Source organism: Lissotriton vulgaris, chromosome 2_1, assembly GCF_964263255.1.
Source record: "Lissotriton vulgaris chromosome 2_1, aLisVul1.2, whole genome shotgun sequence".
NCBI lineage: Eukaryota > Metazoa > Chordata > Amphibia > Caudata > Salamandridae > Lissotriton > Lissotriton vulgaris.
Window position 1 is genome coordinate 391,944,647 of NC_141687.1, and position 22,877 is coordinate 391,967,523.

At 46.5% G+C, this 22,877-nt stretch overlaps 1 protein-coding gene across 2 annotated transcripts in view; it reads left to right on the forward strand.

Annotated features, from left to right (window-relative positions):
* Window positions 1-7,904: 7,904 nt before the first annotated feature.
* Window positions 7,905-22,877, forward strand: part of CASP10 (caspase 10) — a 163,541-nt gene continuing 148,568 nt past the window's right edge. Inside the window, exon 1 of one of the 2 annotated variants that reach the window (XM_086955243.1) lies at window positions 7,905-8,160. The gene's annotated coding sequence lies outside the window, so the exon portion shown is untranslated. The remainder of the gene's footprint in view (window positions 8,161-22,877) is intronic. The other variant, XM_086955241.1, reaches the window with a different exon arrangement.

A 22,877-nucleotide genomic window follows, 5' to 3' on the forward strand; every position in this document is an offset into this window, starting at 1 on the left:
GGCACTGTTAAAGGGTGGTGGTGAGGGAATCCATGGTGGTCATTGGGGGTGCCAAAAAACATTGTCGCACCGGGCGTCACCAGCACTAAATAGATTAAAAAAAACAAGCATTTGCAATGCAATAGGTCTCGCAGTTGTTAGAGTTTTGGCTATTGGCATTGTAAATGGCAATGCCTTTTATTCATTTGTTGGTTTTTAAAACATAAATAAAAGGCATTGCGATTTACAATACCAATAGTGTAAACTCTCTCAAATACGAGACCTATTGCATTGCAAATGCTTGTTTCTCATCTTATGACTATGAGGTTAGCTCCGACCCGATTTCTGGAAATGCTTGTCCTGCCCATTGCTGGGAGTGTTAGCTCCTCCCCGCCCCGCTTAGAAGTAACTTTTAAGTAACTTTCTCGAGTGTCCAATTCTCCCTTCAAAGGTATTGGAGCGCTTAACATGGACACCAGTTCCAATACACAAGGCCGCATTTTTAGGTCTCGCCTACGCAGCGTGCATGCGCTGCAGAGGCAAAAAGACCTTTTCCGATCGCCATGGCTTTTCAGACAAATACGTGCACACATCCCATTGCACGTGTCAAGTCAAGTCAAGTCAAAGAATTTATATAGCGCACTACATACCCAGAGGGTCTCAAGGCGCTTAGGAGGGGGAGGAGGATTATTTGTCAAATATCCACGTTTTAAGTTGCTTTCTGAATGCTAGGTGGTTCTGGGTAGGGCGAAGGTAGTAGGGAGTGAGTTCCATGTTTTAGCAGCCAGGTATGAGAAGGATCTGCCTCCCATGGTGGTCTTGCTGATGCGAGGTACAGTGGCGAGGGCTTGCCTGGAAGAACGTAGTTGGCGGGAGGGGGTGTAGAAGGACAGTCGTGAGTTGAGGCATTCTGGTCCGATGTCGTAGAGTGATTTGTGTGCGTGGGTTAGCAGTCGGAAAGTGATTCTCTTATTGACGGGTAGCCAGTGGAGGTCTTTCAGGTGACCAGAGATGTGTTCGTTGCGCGGGATGTCTAATATGATCCTGGCTGAGGCGTTTTGGATTCGTTGGAGTTTCTTCTGGAGTTTAGCGGTAGTACCAGCGTAGAGGGTGTTTCCGTAGTCCAGTCGGCTCGTTACCAGAGCATGGGTGACTGTTTTCCTGGTTTCGGTGGGGATCCAGCGAAATGTTTTTTTGAGCATGCGAAGAATGTTGAAGCAGGATGAGGATACGGCGCTGACTTGTCTGTTCATTGAGAGTGAAGAATCCAGGATGACGCCTAGGTTCCGTGCGTGGTCTGTCGGGATGGGTGCTTTTCCAAGGGCTTCCGGCCACCAAGAGTCGTCCCATGCAGAGGGGGATGTACCTAATATGAGGACTTCTGTTTTATCTGAGTTCAGTTTCAGACGGCTGTGTTTCATCCATTCGGCAACTTCTTTCATTCCTTCGTGTAGGTTAGTTTTGGCGGTGCTGGGGTCCTTGGTGAGAGAAAGGATTAGTTGAGTGTCATCCGCGTAAGAGATGATGTTGAGGTTGTGTTGGCGGGCGATGGTCGCGAGGGGGCTCATGTATACGTTGAAGAGGGTGGGGCTGAGTGAGGATCCTTGTGGTACGCCACAGATGACTTTAGTGGCCTCGGACTTGAATGGTGGAAGGCGGACTCTCTGGGTTCTTCAGGTGAGGAACGAGGTGATCCATTCAAGTGCTTTTCCTTGTATTCCGATGTTACTGAGGCGTTGTAAAAGGGTGCTGTGGCAGACTGTGTCGAAGGCTGCAGAGAGGTCGAGGAGGATGAGGGCGACTGTGTCTCCATTGTCCAGTAGAGTTCGAATGTCGTCTGTTGCTGCGATGAGGGCGGTCTCAGTGCTGTGTTTAGCTCGGAAGCCAGATTGTGAGGAGTCGAGGGATTTGTTGGCTTCGAGGAAAGCGGCGAGCTGGTTGTTGACAGCTTTCTCGATTACTTTGGCCGGGAATGGAAGGAGCGAGATGGGGCGGTAATTTTTGAGTTCGGTGGGGTCCGCTGTGGGTTTTTTCAGAAGGGCGGTGAGTTCAGCGTGTTTCCAGCTCTCCGGGAAGGTTGCGGAGTTGAAGGAGCAGTTGATGACGTCTCGGAGGTGCGGTGCGATGACGGAGTCTGCTTTGTTGAAGATGTGGTGAGGACATGGGTCTGTGGGGGATCCTGAGTGGATGGAGTTCATCAGGCGGATGGTGTCCTCAGTGGAGATTGGGTTCCAGTCGTTAAGGGTGTTCACGGGGGGAGAATGTTCAGCATATGGTTGGGCGGGTTGGTCTCCGGGTTGGTTGTCGAAGCTGTTGTGGATGTCTGCAATTTTGTTGTGGAAGAATGAGGCTAGGGAGTCGCAGAGGGCTTGGGAGGGGGTGATGTCGTTGGAGTTGGCCGAGGGATTGGAAAATTCCTTGACGATGTTGAAAAGTTCCTTGCTGTTGTGGGCGTTGTTGTCAAGTCGATCCTTGAATGCTGTTTTCTTGGCCTTTCGGATTAGTTGGTGGTGTGTGCGGGTGGCGTTTTTGAAGGCGTCCTTGGTGCTAGTGGTTGGGTCTTTTTTCCAGGCCTTTTCAAGGGAGCGGCAGAGTTTCTTGGACTTCTTAAGATCATCGTTGAACCATGAGGCCTTCTTGTTGCCAGGTTTGCTTTGACGTTTTTTCAGTGGTGCTAAGGTGTCAGCGGTGTTGGATAACCATAGGGTGAAGTTAGCGGTTAGCGATTTACTTGCGGGAGCGAGCACCACCATATGGTAGCAATTATCGCTCCTGCAAGTAAATCGCGCAGGCCCCCCACCTCCCCCCTGCTTCTAGCGTGCGCACGCACACACAACTCCAGGGCTTGTTTTTCTCGTGTGCAGCTAATGCTTGTTTATATTTCATTGTTTTTCACGACGATAGGTAATTTCCACATTCTCTTATTAATTTAAATGAATACACAACTAATCAAAGGACTATGCCCGCCCCCCTTTGACCCGCAGATCAAGGCGTGCAGTCCTCATACCCCCGTTCTGCCCACAATAGCAGTGTCACCCAGCCACTGACACACAAAAATGTTCAAGGACGTCTCTTGTGTGATAGAAACACCCTCTGTAGTGCTACAGTCTAACACTTGCTGTAGCCCTGGGGGTCATCCCACTTCCGTTCATTTTTGGGGGGCTCGTCATCTCATGTTTTAGGCACAGGCCTGTTTCCGCCCCTCCCCTGCCCCCGTAGACATTTGCTCTGCGTCCCCCTGGCCTTATATTTTGGGAATGGGTTTTCAGTCTCATTAAAAATGACCCTTAAAACACTGTTGGGCTCAATCAGCTAAAACACCGCAGGCAGCTGTGAGTGCCTAGAAGCAGGGACTGTCCAGCTACCTTTTTCTGGCATGGAACTTGAAACCTCTGCTTCGTGTGCATGAACACACTTGGCAGTTCTCAGTGTAAAACAAAGTACTTTCAAGCACATTTACATGAAAACAATGTCACTCAGGTTACAGGGCTTTCCTCCATCCCCAGGTCACGGCTCTTAGCCAGGGTGTGGCGTGTGCACGCGGACGTCCTTTGAACGTGCACGCATGTCAGCACTGCAGGTGACATAAAAAGGGGGGCTGCATTACAGACAGAGCTGCGGACTCTGTCACAACATTGCGCTTATCTGGACGGGCCAAGTAGTACGCATGGCCTTCTAGGCGCTGTGTGGCTACGTTCTACGGACTGCAGGGGCTCGGTATTGCGCTCGGGCCCACATCTGGCTTCTGAGGGCTGTGTGCATGAGACAGAAATGTAAAAGCAGAGCTGTGTCTTCCAGATGTGAAGGCCGTGGGCCGATAGGTCTTCCTTACAGCCGTTTTTACCCCTACATGGCAGGCTGCACTCGCAGGGGCATTCCGCGCATAGCTCACCGCAGCTTCCGGTCGACGCTTCAACGCTATGGATCTGCGACTCCTCCGATGAAGCGCCAAGCACAGCGTCCATGTATTCACTGATCAGGCACTAAAAGGACAAGCTCAGGGCCTGTCTCAAGGCAGCGAGCACCCAGAATTCTTTCAGCACCTCTAGACGCCTCACTTTGGGGCATATCATTAATGAAACGCGATAAATATCGCATTTCCCGCTTTGTGCGATTCTGTTTAACGCCGCGTATCGCAGACGTTTGCACTTAGGTCAGACTACATCTATGCGAGCTGTGAGTTTAAAGAATGGACACTCGTGGAGCCAATGTTCATCAGACCACTTCATGGCCTTTTCCGCGGTTCGAAACACTCTATACATTCTGCAATCCTTTTGCATAAGCTACAAAGCCCTGACTGTAAAAAACAAAACAAAAAAAAAGAATAACCAATCAAAACTTTACCAAGGATGAAAGTGCAAAATTCTGAGCCATTATTTCCCTGGCCAAATCGTTCCAAACAAAATACAAGAAAGATACATTCTCAGTTTCGCTATGACTTTGTACCTCTTCAGGACATATAATCAACACATCCTTCCACTAGGAGGACAAATGGCGGCCAGTGCGCCTCCTCTGTGTTTCCCTTCCCCCACCTTTCATGCAGCAGCTATCTTGGCCTGTTTGCCAAGCCAGGGATGCGTTATTGCTTATATGCCTATTCTATGCTCTGTGCAGCTCTGCACTGCTTCCCAGGGGGAGGTCCGCGCGCCACAAATAAAATAAGCACCGCAAAATAAAATAAAACTGGGTTTTAACCAAAAGAATTGGAAATAAAATCACCCTTAAGAAACAATTTCACCTTCTTTCTCCATCACATTTCTGGCCGCCGTCCTGCGCCTTCCAGTGCCTCAGATATGTCTTTTAATGTTATGCTTTACATATTCAACCCCGAGGTGTAATTTCTTCACTGTGATATGATGCCGAAAGAGATCTCATCTAATGTGGCCGCCTTGCTTTCTTTATTTCCATTTCAGAGCAGCGAAATCTGAAAGAAATATGAATTTTGCTGCTGAACGAGCCGGGGAGTTGGCCAAGTAGCTGGGGCTGATGCAAGGCCAGATCCTGGGAATAACTACAAAGTGAGAGATAAGGACAGGAGATAAGAGACAAGACTCACTCCAGCAGGAACCACAAACTCTCACATCTCACCCTTTGCGTGACATTGAGATCAGTCCCCCACAGGAGGAAAGGGCCCCCCACTTCAAGTCCCTGCTCTGGAGACCTTGCTCCACAGAATCAAACCTCACAAACTGAGAAGTGAAGTCAGACGAGGGTCCATTAACAGGCAGGAGTTTTGCACAAGAGCACACACGCTTCACAAGCCCCCACCCCACTGCAAGCCTTTACTGCCAGTGCAGTGTAATAAGTCCTAATGAGTATATGAGTAAAGGATATGAGTTGTATCCTTCATGCCAGGGCTTTAAGTGGGCCGGGTCTCGAGGGGTCTGAGCACCGGCAGTTTTTTAAACGGGGCCTCCAAACGGGTCTCTATCGGGCTCTGTTTTGAGCCCTGGCTCAGGCGGTCCGTTTTTTTTTGGGACGGCAGTGACAGCAGTTTGCAGTTTGCTGTCACTGCAGTCCAGAAAAAAAGTGCCAGGGTGCAAAACAGCCCGATAGAGACCCATTTCGAGACAGCAAGCACATCGATGTGCGCTGTCCACGCTGCTCACTTCTCACTAGTGCAGAAGTTACTGCATGACGTAATGCCTGATGAGCATTGTGGGGGAAGGGAAATCCTTTAAAGAGTCATTTTCTTTCTGGATTTCCCTTCTCTTTCTGAAACGCAAGAGTAGAAACGTTGTGGTATGGTCACCAGGGCTTTAATTGGAAGCTTTTTCAATATTATATTTAACCAGCCATAGTTGCAGCTTATTTGTCAGGCAACTAATAACCAGTGACAAAGCCAATAGTCCTTACTTGCTGTAGGTATGATGTTACTTGTTGTCTCACATATCTGGATGCAATGACAGAAACAACAAAATACAAGTCGGGCGGCACACTATACTAAACACAGACTTTTAGCGTAAGTTTGTTAAAGCCACGCCCCAATTACACTGGCCACGCCCCTTTGAGAGACCCCCCAGTTTTTTCATCCCACTTAAAACCCTGCTTCATGCCAAGGGGCAGAGAAGGACCACCTCTTCTACACACAAGGTAGCCGCTTGCAGCCCTGTGGCTAGCTGAACATACACACTGTGGAGCAGCCAGTGAAGGCCTTGTGTACAACCAAGGGTATTTGGCAATGCACACACCATAGATTATAGGAAGAGAACATATACACAAAGGAAAGACACAGTGCTGCATCTTCCCATTTTCAAAAAAGTATCTGGTGTTGGAAAATTTCGTTTGATTGGGCAACACAATGGGAATAACCAACACTCGGTATGAAGGAATAAATAATACACTAATTTTGGTGAAGGTATTTTTAATTTACCTTCCCTGTGCTTTATAGTTCATAATGAATATGTCATACATACATTGTCTCATCCTAGCCAATAACACCTAATCAATGAGTTACAAAAATTCACATATAAACACATTCTGTACAAGGACATAAACTCTACAAGAGAACCACAAAGTAACCCTAAATAATAATACAATTTTGGTAGTGGCTCCCATTCACATCTGGACAGACCACTCGGAGGTAGTCGTAAACACACACTTCTAAGTCAAAAACAACTACTTCTATACTTTACAGTGTGACTTCATCTTAGGCCTTCTCAGGACAGGGTTAAAACATAAATTAATAGTCCATATATAAACAGCTGAGTTCATCAAACTCTATGGCCAAGGGTGTAATCCTTTACTAAACGATGGAATATCCACAGCCTGCTGCCTCCCTTGTGGATATTAGTCCATGGTTGTACCTCCTCTTTTAAGGCGTTTAATCAATAACTTGCTTCTACTGCTTAAACAAGGCTTCTCTGAATGCACGTGTTACTTAGTGACTAGAAGGACCGCATCCTTCTGGCTCCACGTTCAAGTGGGCAACACAATGGGGTCTGTATAAAGAGTATCAAATCACAGAGTAAAAACGTATATAGTCAACATATGCACATAGTTTTGAAATTCTGGATTAACATAATAAGAGGAAGAGCAGGGTCTGATCGCCCATCAAAGGAGTCATTTTTCAGTGAGACCGATTTCAGAGAGGTGCCACTGGTTTACCCATTGTAACACTGGCATATAGCGATAGGCCTTTCGCAGTGAAAAGTGTGCAAAGCATTTCAAGCAGCACCAAACAACACTGAAACCATGAAATCACACAATAAAACGGATAATCAGATTGCATTGCAAATACACCGAGCATTTGCAATGCAATAGGTCTCGCATTTACGTGAGTTTGAGCTCTTGACATCGCAAATAACAATGCCTTTTATTTTTGTTTTCGTTTTTATAACATAAATAAAAGGCATTGTCATTTGCAATGCCACTAGCTTAAACTCTCGTAAATACAAGACCTATTGCATTGCAAATGCTTGCTTTGTTTGTTGTCTCTATCTCTCATTCTCTCTCTCTCTTTCCTTCCCGAGCGCTTGCCTCCAACCTTACCCCTCCCACGTTCTTTCAGTCTTTCGCTATTGAATCCTACCCGGGCATGTTGGAATTAACCGCAGTTATAGTGCATCGTCATGTTACCTGATACCAGCGAGCTTATTTACAAGACCCTGCACCGCCGGTACGTCACTTTTCCCATGTTAAAAGTGACGCACCGGTGACGCAAAACCTTGTAAATAAGCACCCAAACATTTTAATAGCGTTGTACCTGTTTCACACCCTGATGGATTATGGGAGTTTTCGTCTGTACTCGTACTAGGCGTAAAAGAAATTGGAAGTTTTGGTTGTGAGAAAACGCCTACCCACCGCTAGAGGTCGCTGTGCGTCTGGTGACGAATACGTACGAGGGTTCTGTGGTAACTGAAGGGCGGGGCCCTCTGGTGTCACGTGCTGTGTCGTGTCAGTGGGGTGCCTCCTTAACCCCTTCTACCAGGAAACTTAGTTTCGAGCTGGGAGGAGTAAAGGGCCTCTAATACAGAGGAAAGCGCGCGGTGTTGGTCATCGTCCCGGCAATATTCCCAACTAAAAATTACTTTTATTCAGTTTTCCTGACAACAGCTTGTTTATTCTACTGCTTTGTTGTGCCCGCCTCGCTGCTGTTGACACCTCGATGGCAGTAGACTAGGGAGCTGTGAGATTACTGGAAGTATCCCGCCGGCTGCCTGCAGGTTCATGTCAGAATTGGTAAGTGTCTGCCAAAAGTTCGGACAAATAAGCTGTGGTGGAGCCAGCATTCATTTTAGTTAGCTCAAACAATGTAATCAGTTCTGAAACAATGTATTTCTCATTTCTAATATGTGCATTGAGTTCGCCGAGTTTTAGTTTCGTTTAGATATCATAGCAAAACATTAACATTTGAGTTTGTTTTGTAAACACATTTTCATTAACTATAATAACTAACAGTGGTTTGTTGTTCCAGTAAAATCAAGGCAAATGGAACTGGCTGAGCAATCTGGATGATAGTAATGTTCAATATCGGTGTGTCATTTATGGTCAAATAGCCACACAGTCGAATTACTTGACATGAAATATAAACGCGTCACTAAAATAGGATAGAAAGGAAGGATTAACATATGTGTTTTCCTATATTCCCCCCCCGCCCCCCCCCCCCAGACAATCAGAGGTTGGCTTAGGCTACAAATAGGACTGATATTGAGAAAGGCGCCCATATTTTCAAATTGTGACTTTAGTGAAGCACTGATCCTCCAAGGACACCGCAGACTAATTTGATACATTGTGCGGCCACAAGTCAAAACCGAAGTTGCTGGCAACAAAAAAAAGCAGTATTTTTTGCGGAAGACACAGAATGTGTCTGTCATAAAAATACTGTGGCCTTGCCAGCTATACAGCCCGACTCAGCAAGCGCGAGTTGCAAAGGGGGGTGTCTCGTGCCATGGAAACTGCAGAATTCAATTTCAAATTTGCGATATTTTGCATTATCCTGGCATGTCTCTTCCAAGTGAAAAATACGCTCTGTGTTCTACGTGTCTCCCTCCACCCTTCTACCATTTTTTTTGTAAGGGGGTGAATAACCAACATAACAGCTCGTGCAGCCGTATGTATTTCACGCTACTCGATGCACGAGGCTGGTGTAAGGGACATAGGGAGCTAAAAAAAAGGTGACTCTCGAATAGTAAACTGCGGGGGAGGAAGGCTAGAAAAGGGCGTGGAAAGAGTTAAAATATAAAGGAGGTTTGGAAGGGGCGTGTACATCAACAAGAAGAGTGGGCAGAAGGACCCTTGCCAGGGGCAGGTGGGTGGGGGCCAAAACAAGCGATGGAGGAAGTAGGACATGAGTGGGGTCAGGAAAAAGTACTGCCAATGGGGTGCCTGGGGAAGCGGGGCCTAAAGGCCTGTCTTTCCACAGGTTGGTACTAGCCACCAAACTCGAGGGGATTGGTTAGGGACGGCTATGCGGGTGGGAGCAGGGGAAGACAATGTAGGGAGGGTGTCAGGAGTTAAGGTACTTTGTCAGACTCCTGATCCGTGGGCAGTGATTTTTGGTAGGTTAAATTGGTCCTCCCATCTACCGGCCCATATTTTTCATGTTATAATCCCAATTTTAAGGGGTCAGGTTGGGTTTTTTGGGTCTGGGCTGTAAAGTGGATTTTCCGAAACGGGCCAGATGGAAAGAACGTTTTCGGTTGTTTTTCACCATTGTTGAAGGACAGTTGCAGTTTTTACTGTCAATGTGAACTGCGGTAGTTGGGTGACAGGTGCGTAACTAGAGGGGGTAGCGGGAGGGGTAACACTGAAGAGGTGCTGGGGTAGAAGTTTAGACGAGTTGAAGCAGGTTAAGGTGGGGATAACATCGAGTGGTTAGGGAGGTGAGATGGGACATGGGAAATGTATGGGTGAGGTCTTTGGCATTTTGGGAAGCCCATAAGGGAGAAGAAGGGCACTAGGTTGTTCATTTGTAATAGTGTGCCCTGGTTCAAACTGTGATTAGTAACCAATAACAAAAGAATGTTCCCTGTTATTCTTTTTCAGCCTATCACACGTATACATCACACACTCACATGCAGTACATTAAGATCATAAGCCTTTTTTTTAGAAAAAAAGATCTCTTCCTTTATTGAAAACATGATTATGTATACAGGTTTAAAAAATTTGCAAAACAAGACAAACCATAAAATCTTAATTACAAAAGAGACCGTAAACAGTATTGTAACAGGGTATCTACCATCTATGTATTGCTCCTTTGTTTTCACTCTTATTGTAGTTTAACATATATTAATCACCACTTTGTGGGCAAAGAACCACCTAGCAACTTCATTCACTGTTGTAGATGTAGTGGTAGACACTCATATACTGAAAATGTCTGACAATAAGTCTCATAAAGACAAGCATATATAAAAAAAATATAAAAATAACTTTTATACTACAGTGCAAAACAGTTGTCGATGCAGTGTTTCCGTGGATTAAGACGTGTTGACCACCTTCTTCAGGACAGCTTTAGATTAAAAACAATGGTGTTCACTATTTTGTATTTATCATTCTGTATGAAGGATTTATCTCTTGGGAATTAGACACTTCCTCATAGTTAAACTTCAATATTCATGCGCTCTATCCCAGCTGATGTTCTTAAAGTTCAAAGAAGTTTCAAACTTATTTCTATAGTAGATGCGCTTTGTTTGGCTATGGACTTCACCTTAGTTTCGGGTTTGTTCGTGGACCTCCTATTCCACACAAAGGTGAATAAACCTAGATCTTCTAAGGCACTTATCATTGATTCTCGGCTTGAGATCGTGCTTCGTCGAATCCGATCCAGCATATACAAAGCCCACCGCACCAAAGTCACCTTGTGTATTGCTTGTTATTATGTCCAGACCTGTCCTACTAAATGTAGTATATTGAGGTCTTGTGTTTATGTAAAGTCTTGCCCGAACAAGGCCGGTGATGCTAACATAACCTCTGTTTCCCGGACTCCAGTGGACTTTTTCTCCTGGTTGCACTGGCCTGAGCTTCTTGGAGGCCGACTGTGCCTTCAGGAAGCTCGTAGTGGTGTCATGCACCACACAGAGCAGGAGAGAGAATGAAAACCCTTCTCCCGCCAACACTCATTTTACTGAGCCATTGCAGGGTAAGTAAAAGGAGGTTTAACCACGTTTTTTTTAATAGAAAGATTTTGCAGGGACTTTTGTATAAATTGCTGGAGGGTCTGGTAGAGTAGTAAGCACCTTCAGACATATACTTGGGAACGGGTGACACATGGTGTACCTTCAGGGGCCTGTACCATTGCTCTAAAATGGTATTCACACTTTTTTATTGCAGTTCCTCCCTTACGTAAAATAAATACTTTGTGACCCTCAAAAATGGCGATCATATTGTCTAGAAATGTATTCTATAAAATGTTAAATATTGCAGGCAACCTAAATAATGTCAGTTTAGTCTCAAGGCATGCCTTATCCTCTAAGAAACTTCGACAAAACTGATTTGCCATATTGTTTTTCAATTATCAGGATTAATTTATGGAGACAACATAGCAAATAAGCTGTGCATGTTGAAACTGTGGTGTAAAGAGGCATAGTATAGAGAACATGTCCTAAAGCAATGTTCTGCCGTATATTATTCCAACAAATAAATACCAGTAAAGTTGAAAATGCACGCAGTACTCCATTTAAACAAGTTGGGTTGTGCCTAAATTTATAGGCCTGGTACCCAAAATATGTAATAGAAATTACAGCTTTTCCGTACATTATTCACCTGTGGATTTCTGTGTACATGCTGACGGTAAGGAGTTGTCATGTAGTGCTATAGACACTGTCCATATAAAATGGTGATTTATAAAAGTGCTGATATTTATTTCCATAATTTCAGTCAAAATGTTATAAACGGTTGTATAATCTATGGGTATCTCACAGATAGTCCAAGTCACAGTATGATTGTAAGCATTGTTAAAACGGTGAACACCATTCTGCTCATTTCAGGAATATGTGTAGGGCACTTTTGCATACTATGAAGGATTGTCCATAGGTCCTGGTATTGCATGTCTTATCATTGGCTGATATACCGATGTGAAAATGAGGTATTTGACAGACCATCTAATTGGTTTAATAACAATCAAACACTGTTTTTGAACGATATTCAAAGTTTAATGTGTTTCTGGTCTCCTTGATCTCTAGAGAACCATTACATTTCTTACGCATCTCAATACAGTTAAAAATATATCTAGTTAATGTAGGTGATTTCACAGATAAACTTCATGTTCTGCTTGTTGCGAAAGGTTATGTCCTTTATTACGTAGGAGGTAATGGGGAAATTGGGTGTACACGTACCTTGCTGAATACCTTTAAGTATGAAATGCTTATAGCTAATTGTTATATCCGTTGGGTGATGTCATCAGTTATGTGATCAGTGATACTATTAATCATATTCATCATATTATTTAGCATGTCATGAGTTATGTAATATGTAAAGTCATAAACAGTGCATATAATACATTCGTTTTTGTATTATTACAACACCTAAGTATAACATCACAATACTTTTTGTTTTCTTCAGAGAATTTGTAGTTTTTTTAATGAAAACAAATGTTATTCGCATACCGATCTATAACGTCTTTTTAACCTTTGGTTTTGTCATTGGATTTCTGGGGACTAACTCCACAGCCCACCCCCCACCCCCACCCCCCGCTCAGCACAGGTTTTGGCTGTACTCAGTGGTAACTGCCGCAGGCTCTAGCCCTATGCTCAGGCCTTGCTGGCAACCCCACATGGCCAGCCAACGCCCCCATCTCGCATAGCTCAGTTGGCTGCAGGGTCAGAGCGCAGGCCAACTCCACACAGAAAGACAGCCATTGGCCATATGCATGTGGCTGTTGGCCACAGACCCTGCAGCTAGCCTCACATAGGAGACAAACCCACTAGCTAGCATGGCTTTAGCCATGAAGAGTGGGGTGCTGGCTGCAGAGCCTGGCCTGTGGTTAGACCCTGTATCCAGCCCCATGAGGGCAGACAGTTTTCAGTCATGCGCAGGGGGAGGGAGGTTATGCCGGGGGACTAGGCCTGTGGTCAGGCCATGTGCCCAATCCCATGTGAGCAGATGATCTTCAGCCATGCACAGCAGGGGATTAGCAGCAGGGCCTGGCCTACGACCAGGCACTACACCCAACACTCCATGATCAGCCAACCTCCATCACGCACAGCTTGCAACTATACGAGGTGTAGGGTGGCCACATTCTTATTCTTTTAATTTGTTTGCGGTATTCTTGCAGTACTGTAGCCCAAGCGCCACCCCCACGGTCCTTCTGGACTGTGCAAGCTTCACTTGATGAAGCTTGTCTGATCTCTCGGGACCATGGGGGTGAAGCTTGCACTGTGTCTTCCGCAGGAGTACCACCAGATGCAGGTCCACAGTTTGGAAATCACTGCTCTAAAAGTAATTTAGGACTGTATAACTCATTACCTGTATCTTTACTTCTAACCAGTACATGGTTTGCAATTTAGTGTCTGTGCAATCACGCACTGTGCTTTTTTTTAAATGTGCCTTTTAAAACTTCAAGCAGGGTGAACGTGAGAGAGGTGTGATTAGGGCAGGTAGAAGGACCGGTTGTAAGTTTTTCAATGCTAATGAAGAAGAGTCTGATTTGACATAGGTTGGGTCGGGGGGGATGACGTACATGCACTGACCGAAAATGAGAACTAGAGAAAGTTCAGGAAATGAAGTAAGCCAACTATGTACTCGACAGCAAGGCTTAACGGGACTTCCATGATGTATGATTTGAAATGAAGTGAGGATGAGGTCCGTAGTGTCTGATAGTGTCTAGAAATCCTGCACGCCTACTACCGAATATGAACATGCGGATCAGTACACGCAGTCTACGTGATTGTGGGGTGGGACAAAGACTTTTCACCCGTTCTAGTCTTGTAGATGAGTGGGACGGTGGCCAGAGAGAGGCTTGCTGATCAGAGGTTACTCTTGGGTGCATGGAAGGAGAGGCGGCTGTTTAGGTATGCTGGTCCGATGTTGTGTAGGGCCTTGTATGCGTGCGTCGGGTGCTTGAATGTTATTCTTCTTTCTATGGAGAGGCAGTGGAGATTGCGTGGGCGGTGTGGTTGTGATGGGGAATGTCTAGAATCAGTCTGGCTACGGCGTTCTGGTTGGTCTGGAGCTTGTGGAGGAGTCTTTTGTTGATTCCTTCAATAGGGCGAGCCGTAGTCCAGTCTGCTAATGATGAGGGCGTGCATGTCCGTTTTTCTGGATTTGGAGGGGATCCATTTGAAACTTTTTCGGAGTATGCGGAAGGTGTTGAAACAGGCTGGGGATGTGGCATTGATCTGGTGGTTCATGGTGAGTGATGAGTCCCGTATGATGTTGAGGTTTCATGCATGGTCTGTCGTGGTGGGGGAGTTTCCAAGGGTGGGGGGCCACTAGCTGTCGTCCCTTGCTGAGGGGGTAGAACCAAGGACGAGGACTTCTATTTTCTCGGAGTTGAGTTTCAGAAAGCTCTTCATCCAGGTGGCGAAGGCTTTCATCCCTTCTTTGGAAGTTGTGCCTGGTGTCGTTGGGTTCCTTGGTGAGGAAGAGGATGAGGTGGGTGTTGTCAGCGCCAGCGACTATGTTGAGCCCATGATTTCTGACAATGGTTGCAAGGGGGCCATTTAAATTTTGAAGAGATTGGGGCTGAGGGAGAATCCCTGGGGTGCTCCACATCCGGTGTCGGTTGGTACTGAGAGGCAGGGCGGGAGTCTGACTCGCTGGGTTCTGCCTGTGAGAAATGAGGGTGTCCATTCAAGGGCCTTTCTTCGGATGCCGGCGTTGTGGGGTCTGGTGGCTAGTATGCTGTGGAAGACAGTGTAGAAGGCAGCTGATAGGTCCAGGAGGATGAGGGCTGCCGTTTGGCCCCTGTCGAGAAAGGAGCAGATGTCATCGGTGGCGGCGAGTAGGGCTGCCTTGGTGCTGTGGTTGCAGCAGAATCCGGATTGGGAGATGTCCACGATATTGTTGGCTTCGATGAAGTTTGCTAGCTGGGTGTTGACAGCCTTTTCGATGACCTTGGCTGTGAAAGAAAGCAGTGAGATGAGCCTGAAACTCTTCAGATCCACCAGGTCTGCAGAGGGTTTCTTCAGGAGGGGGTTGACTTAGGCGTGTTTCCAGTCGTTGAGAAATGTGGCAGTCTCGAGGGACCTGTTGATCGTCTGGCATAGTTCGGGTGCGATGGCTTTGGTGACTCTGTGGAAGATGTTGGGGGGGGGAAGGGGGTCTGAGGGTGCTCCAGAGTGGATGTGCTTCATGGTCTTTAAGGTGTCTTCTGTCGTGAGCGGGGATCAGGTGAATAATGTCTGTTGGGGGGTGGGGGTTGAAGTGGTGCAGATGTTTTGGTTGTGGAAGTTGTCATGGAGTGTCTTAATCTTGAGGTGAAAAAATGTGCTGAGTCTGTGGCGGAGGTCTTGGGACAATGGGACGTCTGTTTCGCTGCCAGGTCCTGGATTATGGAGAAAAGTTCTTTGGAGTTGTGGGCGTTGATGAGGATTCTGTCTAGGAGGAAGTTCTTTTTTTGTGGATTTGATGAGTTGTTGGGGTGCTGTGATTGCTATTCTGTAGGCGGTGCATGTTTCCAGGGTTTTGCTGTTCCTTCATATCTTTTGAGAAATCGGCTGGAGTACTTGGATTCTTGGAGTGCAGGGGTGAACCAGCTTGCTTTCTTGTTGTCGTCCAGTGACTTTCTTGAGGGGGCGAGTGTGTTGGCGCAGTTAGTGATCCAGCGGTGTAGGTTGCGTGCCGCAATGTCGGCGTATGGCATCGTTGGAGGTAGAGTGCTGGTCAGGGTGGAGGTAAACTGTTGTTCAGTGACTTTGTTCCAGCTTCTGTGGGGGAGGTGGTACGCGGTCTGGTGTGCATTGTTTTTTCTGAAGGAGAAATGGATGCAGTGGTTTCCAAAAAAAGTCAGTGGTGGTTGTAGGAAACGCTGTTTCCTCCTTGCGAAGATGGGGTCGAGTGTGACCCGCTGTGTGCGTGGGATTGGTGACAAGTTGCTTCAGTCCTATGTTGGCAAAGTTCTCTAGTAGGGCGGTGGTGTTGGGGTCGTCGTGGTTGTCCAGGTAAAAGTTTAGGTCTCTGAGTGGTATGTAGTCTGTAGAGGAGAGGGCGTGGGGTGTGATGAGGTTTGCAAGGGTGTCGGTGAAAGGAGCACAGTAGATGAGGTTTCTGCAGAGTTGTTTTGGGTTTGGTCTGAATCTAGAGATGTTCAATGGGGGATCGTAGCATCGTCCGGGTCCGTGGTTGTCATGTGGAGGGAATTTTTGTGGATGATGGCGATGCCTCCTCCTGGGCGGGTGGGGCGGTCTTTTCTCAGGATCTTGTATCCGTCGGGAATGGCGATTGTGATGTAGGGCGTGGAGTTGGTGGTGTTCCATGTTTCTGTGAGGAAGCGACGTCGGGCGTGTGGGTGTTTAGGAGGTCCCAAATTTCTATGGCGTGCCTGCGTAGGGAGCGCACGTTGTGGAGGATTCAGTTCAGTGGTTTGAGTGTGGTGGCGTCTGGTAAACTCTGGGCTGCTGCTGGGGTCCAGAGGTGGGTGAATGTGCAGCAGCAGTGTCTACAGGAGATAAGGCCTTAGCTGTAATTCAGTACAGAAAATGTGCAATACGAAATCCTTATGTATATGATTAATATAAAATAATCTTTTCTCACGTTTAATAACAATGACAAACTGACAAATGTTTCATATTTTAAAAAGTATTTCAATAAATATCACTTACTTCAGTGATGTAATCACAAGTACATAACACACTGAAAATGTAAAAAAAAAATCTTTTTTGTTTTATAAACATATTTTATTGTGTCAATTAGCACATACAATGCAGAGCCCCACGAACCATAGGTCATCTGCTACACTTTAAAGTACAGCAAATTAGCATTGACATTTTAGATATATACTTTCCCCTGTTGTAACATATATAGGAGAAACAACTAAATGTACACCATTTAACCCCTCCTCCTCCTCCCCCCCCCCCCCATTGCACTGTGGTAATTCTGCATCTCCAGCACCACTTACACTCCAGTTCGCTGCAGAGCAATGCCCCTTTAACCACTTGTCTCACATATCTTGGTCCTATGCTATCGTTTCTATAAGAAAACCGCACAGAAAAAAGCCTTAGTTGACGAGTATTTTGAGCACTAGAATTCTCTCCATTTTCCATTCCTGCGGAATGGAAAAGGCGAGACCTAAAAACTTACCTCCTATCCACTTTGCTGTATCCTCCTCATCGCATATCTCCACTCTGGCTGGAACAGAAGGGACCCAGGACGCACCCAGGCTCCCCAGAGCCAATCCCAAAGCTGTGATTGGTCTGAGCGCCGGGGTTCGACGCTCAGATGGGGCAAAGGGGGCTTGGGCATGTTCTCCACCCAGGCTGTAATGCAGCCTGGGTGGAGAGCATGCTATGTGCGCATGAATGTTTAGCCGGCCCGAGACGGCTGGCCAAACATTCATGCGCACATAGGGATTGAAAACTACTACTCCCCTCTCCTTCATCCGAGCAGCCCGCACCACTTCCCAAAGCTGCCGTACCGCTACAAGAAAAAATAAAAAAATAACATTGAGTTATCATATTTTTTTACACTGCTGAATAGCAGTGGGGCAATACTCCTCTGCCTTAGCGGAGGAGCCGCCACTGGGGTGCAAGGCAGGCCCTGGACCAGCTGTCGAGAATAATGGTATCAGGCAGTGCACCCACTCCCACTGTTCACCTGCACATTGGGGTACGAATCACTCCTCTAAACATCGAGTTACCTGACCCCTTAGGTTTTGTCTCCCCCCACCCCTACAATCCCCACATGATACAATCCCCCCACCCTGCATATACAAATATACAATTCCGTTAAATCCTCATGTATCCACTTTTCTTCCCTACATCCTAACTCCAAAACCTGTCAATACCTGCAGACCAATCTGCCTTATTGCAACTGTAACTAAGCCCCTCTAATGTAACTCCAAAACTGTTTACCCTTTCCCCGCTCCCGTTCCCCAAATCCCCAAACATAATGATAAAGACCCGAACTCCAGCCAAACTTGGCCAACATCAACCCAAACTCCGCCTGCACCTGCTCAAAGCGACAAATACATACAGAAATCCCCCCTGTGCACCTGTCCCAAACGCCGCCACCCAACACCATGCCCGCCAAACACCTCCTCCCCCACCCCCAGCCCCCCCAGCCCCATCTTAAGGGTAGGAGGGTGGGACAAGCTCTAAATACGCTCCCAGCCACCAGGTTTCAATACCTAAAATGGTGGCTGGGCGGAAGTGTAACCCCCCTATATAGCCCTTTTGGGCTTGTTAGTATTAATTGGGCTGCCTTTGGGCTATCCCAGGCAGCCCAAACAGCGGCAAAATGGCCGCCCCCATGAAACCCCACTTCCCCCTCCCAAACCTGCCCGGGGGGCAGACCTCGTGGCTCGGCTGCCCCCCAAATCTCTCTTCGGGAGGGATGAAGGGGGCAATCAAGACCGACTACCATTTTTTTGTGTGTAAAAGGCCGCTTTATTTGAAACAGGTGCACATCACATATATTAAAACTGGCAACCGCCTCACAAAACTAACACCTCTCTAAACATCGAGTTACCTGACCCCTTAGGTTCACCGCCTCCAAATCTTCTGGTGTTTTTGCGGGCAACTCTTTGCTTTAAAAATGGGTATCTCCAACTCCATGTTAAAATCCAACCCATTTTTCCATGCCGATGAGGAAGGCGGGGCTTCAGCTTTCCAGTTATGCGCAATATCTCGTTTTGCTAGCACTAGGCCCAATAGCAGTAGATGACACGTGTGTGTGTGTGTGTGTGTGTGTGTGTGTGAATATATATATTTCTGCCAATCCCTTCCATGATATGTAGAAGTGCTAATTTAGGCGAGGAAGGGTGCTCCCTCCCCAACACTTCCGTCAACCGGCTCATACCCCGCCAGAACCTAGCAAGCGCTGTCACTCTGTATGGAGTAAGGTGCCATCTTCTCGACCACATCGCAAACACGTTGGGGATGCCTCTAGGCCTGCCCTCCACAGCCGGATTCGGGTAAAGTACCCTCTATGTAGGTAGATAAATGGAATTAGTCGGAGCTGCATTGCAATCGCAGCCCCTCGGGGGATGCTAGTGCGTCGTTCCAATGCTCTCCGTGTAGTGGGCCAAGATCTCCCTCTCACGCCACTCTAAGTTTATCAAGTGTGGTAGGGCTATTCGTTACTAATGTTTGATACATTTTGGAGATTTTGTGATCTTCTGAGTTTCCCATAAACAGTTTCGCTTCAATGGGACTGAATTTCGGGAGAATTCCAGTCCTGTAACACTACGGAGTAGGGCATGCCAAAATTGGAGGTATAGAAAGAACTGGGTCCTTAACATCTGATATTCTTGTTGAAGATCTTGACAAGACTTCAGGACTGTACCCTGCATCATATCTCCCAGGGTGGAATTCCCTATATTTTCCCACCCTCTGAAACCAGTCAAGGCCACTAGCTCAGGCAGACCCCCATTTGACCACAGTGGCGTTTCCTTCGTCAGTCTGCCCCACTATCCCATCTTTCTCAGAGCCTATCTTCACAGCTGGAAGACTATCCTCTTGGCCGATGGTAGAGCCTTACGTCGAGAAACGGAATATAGAATAGTGTGTACGGTGGCAGTTCCCATGTATTGTTTTCTACAGCATATGCTGGATCACTCCTATCACCAGTCGTTCAAAATCAAGAGGTGCGAGGCCATGTAGTATGATTGTACATCTGAGGTGGCTATTCCCCCGCAGTATGTTGACTGGAAACATTTCTTCAACGCCACTCTGGATGCCTTTAAGTGATATCAGAGAAGAGGGTTTTAAGTGTACGGGTTCTATAGGCGCTCTAGCAAAGTAAACGTAATTCGTATTGCTCAATAGTAATGGTGCAGGCAGGGAGGAGAGACCCTTAAAAAAAACCTCAATTAGAGCGCAACAATTACACTCTTACAACATAAGTACAAAATCCTGTGCACTCAAAAGGGAATCACAACATCAATGTGTAAGTAAATTCGAATTAGCACAAAAGGAAAGTCTTGTCCAGCGTCGTTTTCATTAGAGGTTCGTGTGTCTCTCCTTTTATTTGATCAGCAGATAGGATAATTTATATAGAGCCAGCCGACACGTGTTTCGTTGTAGGACTGTACATAAACAGAAACTACAACTCTTCAGGGCTTGATTGCTGATATGTCAATCCCTAGTCCCATTTCCGGTGATAGTTCCAACCCGGGCAGGATTTTGTACTCATTCTGGATGCCTTGCCCGCCAATAAAAACTGGCCTAGGACTGAATCAACCTGGTGAAACCACGCCGGAGACACCTGACAGGGGTGATTCTGTAGTTGATATAGCAATTGTGGAAGCGATACCATCTTGAAGATGGCCGATCGACCCGGGATAGAGAGGGGCCTATGAGACCAAGTCTTCAGTTCTTCGCGAACACGTGTCCACACCGGCACAATATTTCGGTCCCAAGAAACACTTGCTGAATCGGACAAAAAGACTCCCAGATATTTTACCCCTATTGTAATGACCTGTACTGCAGAGTCCCAAGTGCCCAATTCCTTGTGTAGATATACGGGGATTCATAAACAGACCGGCCGATTTCCCAAATATACCCATAATACGTGGTATCCTCGGTCCAGTTTTATTGATATCCATCTAGAAAAGGACATCGTCTGCATATAATGCGATGCGGTCAGACAGTCCCTGAGTCCAATCAAACGCTGCCACTTGTGCATCCATCCGCACCAAGGCCGCCAAGAGCTCCATCGCCAATGCGAACAAATAGGGCGACTGGGCAACCCTGTCGGATACCCCGTCTAATAGGGAAGGTAAAGGAGACAGAGCCCTAAATGAGGACCAATGCCGCCAGGTCTGTGTATAATAGTTTGAGGTAGGACAAGAACCGGGGACCGATATTTAAATAATCTAGTAGGGCGAACAAATATGTCCCGCTGAGGGAATCGAATGCCCTATCCATATCTGCTAGGAGAAGTGTAGTCTGCTGATCTAAGCCCTGAATTGCTGCTACGGCAACATGTGCCCGGCGTATAATGTGGCATGTCGCTCTGTGAGGCATGAAATCTGCCTGGTCCGGATGTATCAGGGAGTTAAAATGGGATTAGAGACAATTGGCCAAGGCCTTGGATAGGGTGTTTTCCTTATTTTAAAGACTTTATCGTTTTTTTTTCATGAAACTTGTCGCCTGATGTACATCTTTTGAAGGCTCGGCTTGCACTTTGGCTTTTAGAATCAAGCCAGACCCGTAGCTCGATTCTCCCCAAGGCTGTCTGTGCCCCAATCTCTTCCGCCCCCCAAGAAATTTAGCATCTCTATGCCCTTACCCACATGCATCTGCAAACCAGAGGTGTCCAGGTGTTTGATGCCTGTGCAGTATATTACTGTGGCCCTTTAAAGATCAGCATTGTTGAAAGTTCTGGTCCTATCCATCTATAAAATGGCTATTTAAAAAGAGATTTTCCATCTGTAGATTGAGCCTAGTGGCATGAGTAGTACAAGCTTCTACCCTGCCCTGCACAGAGCATATACAATTCAGTAACAGTAAACTGGAGCACCAAATGCACAGTGCAAGTGGGGCTTTAATCATCGCTTCCACATGCTGCTTGTGTCACCTGTGGCAGGCAACAGTACATCTGCCATTGCAAGATACTGAAGCAGCCATTTGCATTTAAGTTATAACACCACGAACCAGTCATAGGATCGGCGATTCACTGTCCGCGCATTGCAGTGGAGCACTTCTTTACTTGGGCAATATATGTAAGGAATCTGTACTGAATGTAGCTGCTACTTGCTGCTGAGTAGTGCATTTCCTGGTACACTCCAATAGTTTCTGACTTATGGTACTAAAGGACATTATAGAAATATGTACAAATGGGACAAAGAATTGAACAATAGTAGCAATAACACATGCTTACCAACGCTGTTAATTTCAGCTGTAGAATACTACCTTTCTATCAGCATTACCATCTACTGATTCAACTGCGCCATCATTCGAGTTGTTAAATGCATGGACAGGGCACAAGTAGTCCTGGTCGTATTTTGTGAAACATTTAAAACAAACCTCAGTGCAGCGCAGTGGAGGCTTTCTGAGTCTGAGCAGCCAATCAGTTGGCTGCATCTCAGTATGTCTACCCAATGGGAGGTGGGTGTCTGGCACTGCCTCCTCCTAGCTGCGTTGTGTGTGGTTGTAGCTTTGGGTGGGTGCTTTGACACAGGGCAGGTCTCAAGAATGCGGTTGTACTCTCGTCCCGTGCTGCTCTTTCTCTGCCGACTCCATCTTGCTGAAGCAGTGACCAGGAACGAGGTCCGGGTGATTCCCAGTTGTGGTTGCTGGTCACAGCAGTTCGATTGGTGCCTAGCGCTGAAGATCATGTATGACATTTCAGCAAAATCCATCTGACTTAAATCCCTATACCTGATAACTACAGTGAAACATATCAGACTCTTTCCCTCTTCCTCCACCCCAACCCCCCTCCCCCCCCCCCCCCCCCCCCCCGGTAACTGAATGGGTGGAGCTCTAATGTAACCAAAAGACAACTAACATCAATAATTAAATGCATGCATACATTATTTAAATGCACATGGGGGTATGGTATGGTATCAGTATTTATATAGCACTCCCAGCCCCTGATGAAGCGCTTGGTAGATGGGTAGCACGCTAGTCTGCTGGACTCTCGCCACATTAAAGACGTTAATATTCATTTTCATTTGTAATGCTGTTTATCACACAGTTATCATGACAAATTATCATGCAATTTGTTGTGCAATTTGTTGGTGTTGTAGTTACTAAACTGTCATGCAGTTATTGTGCAATACCTTATTACTGTTTCAGACTCTTATGCACTTTGAAATATACAGGTGCTGACCGCGTTAGAAACTTAGTCATGCAAACGGA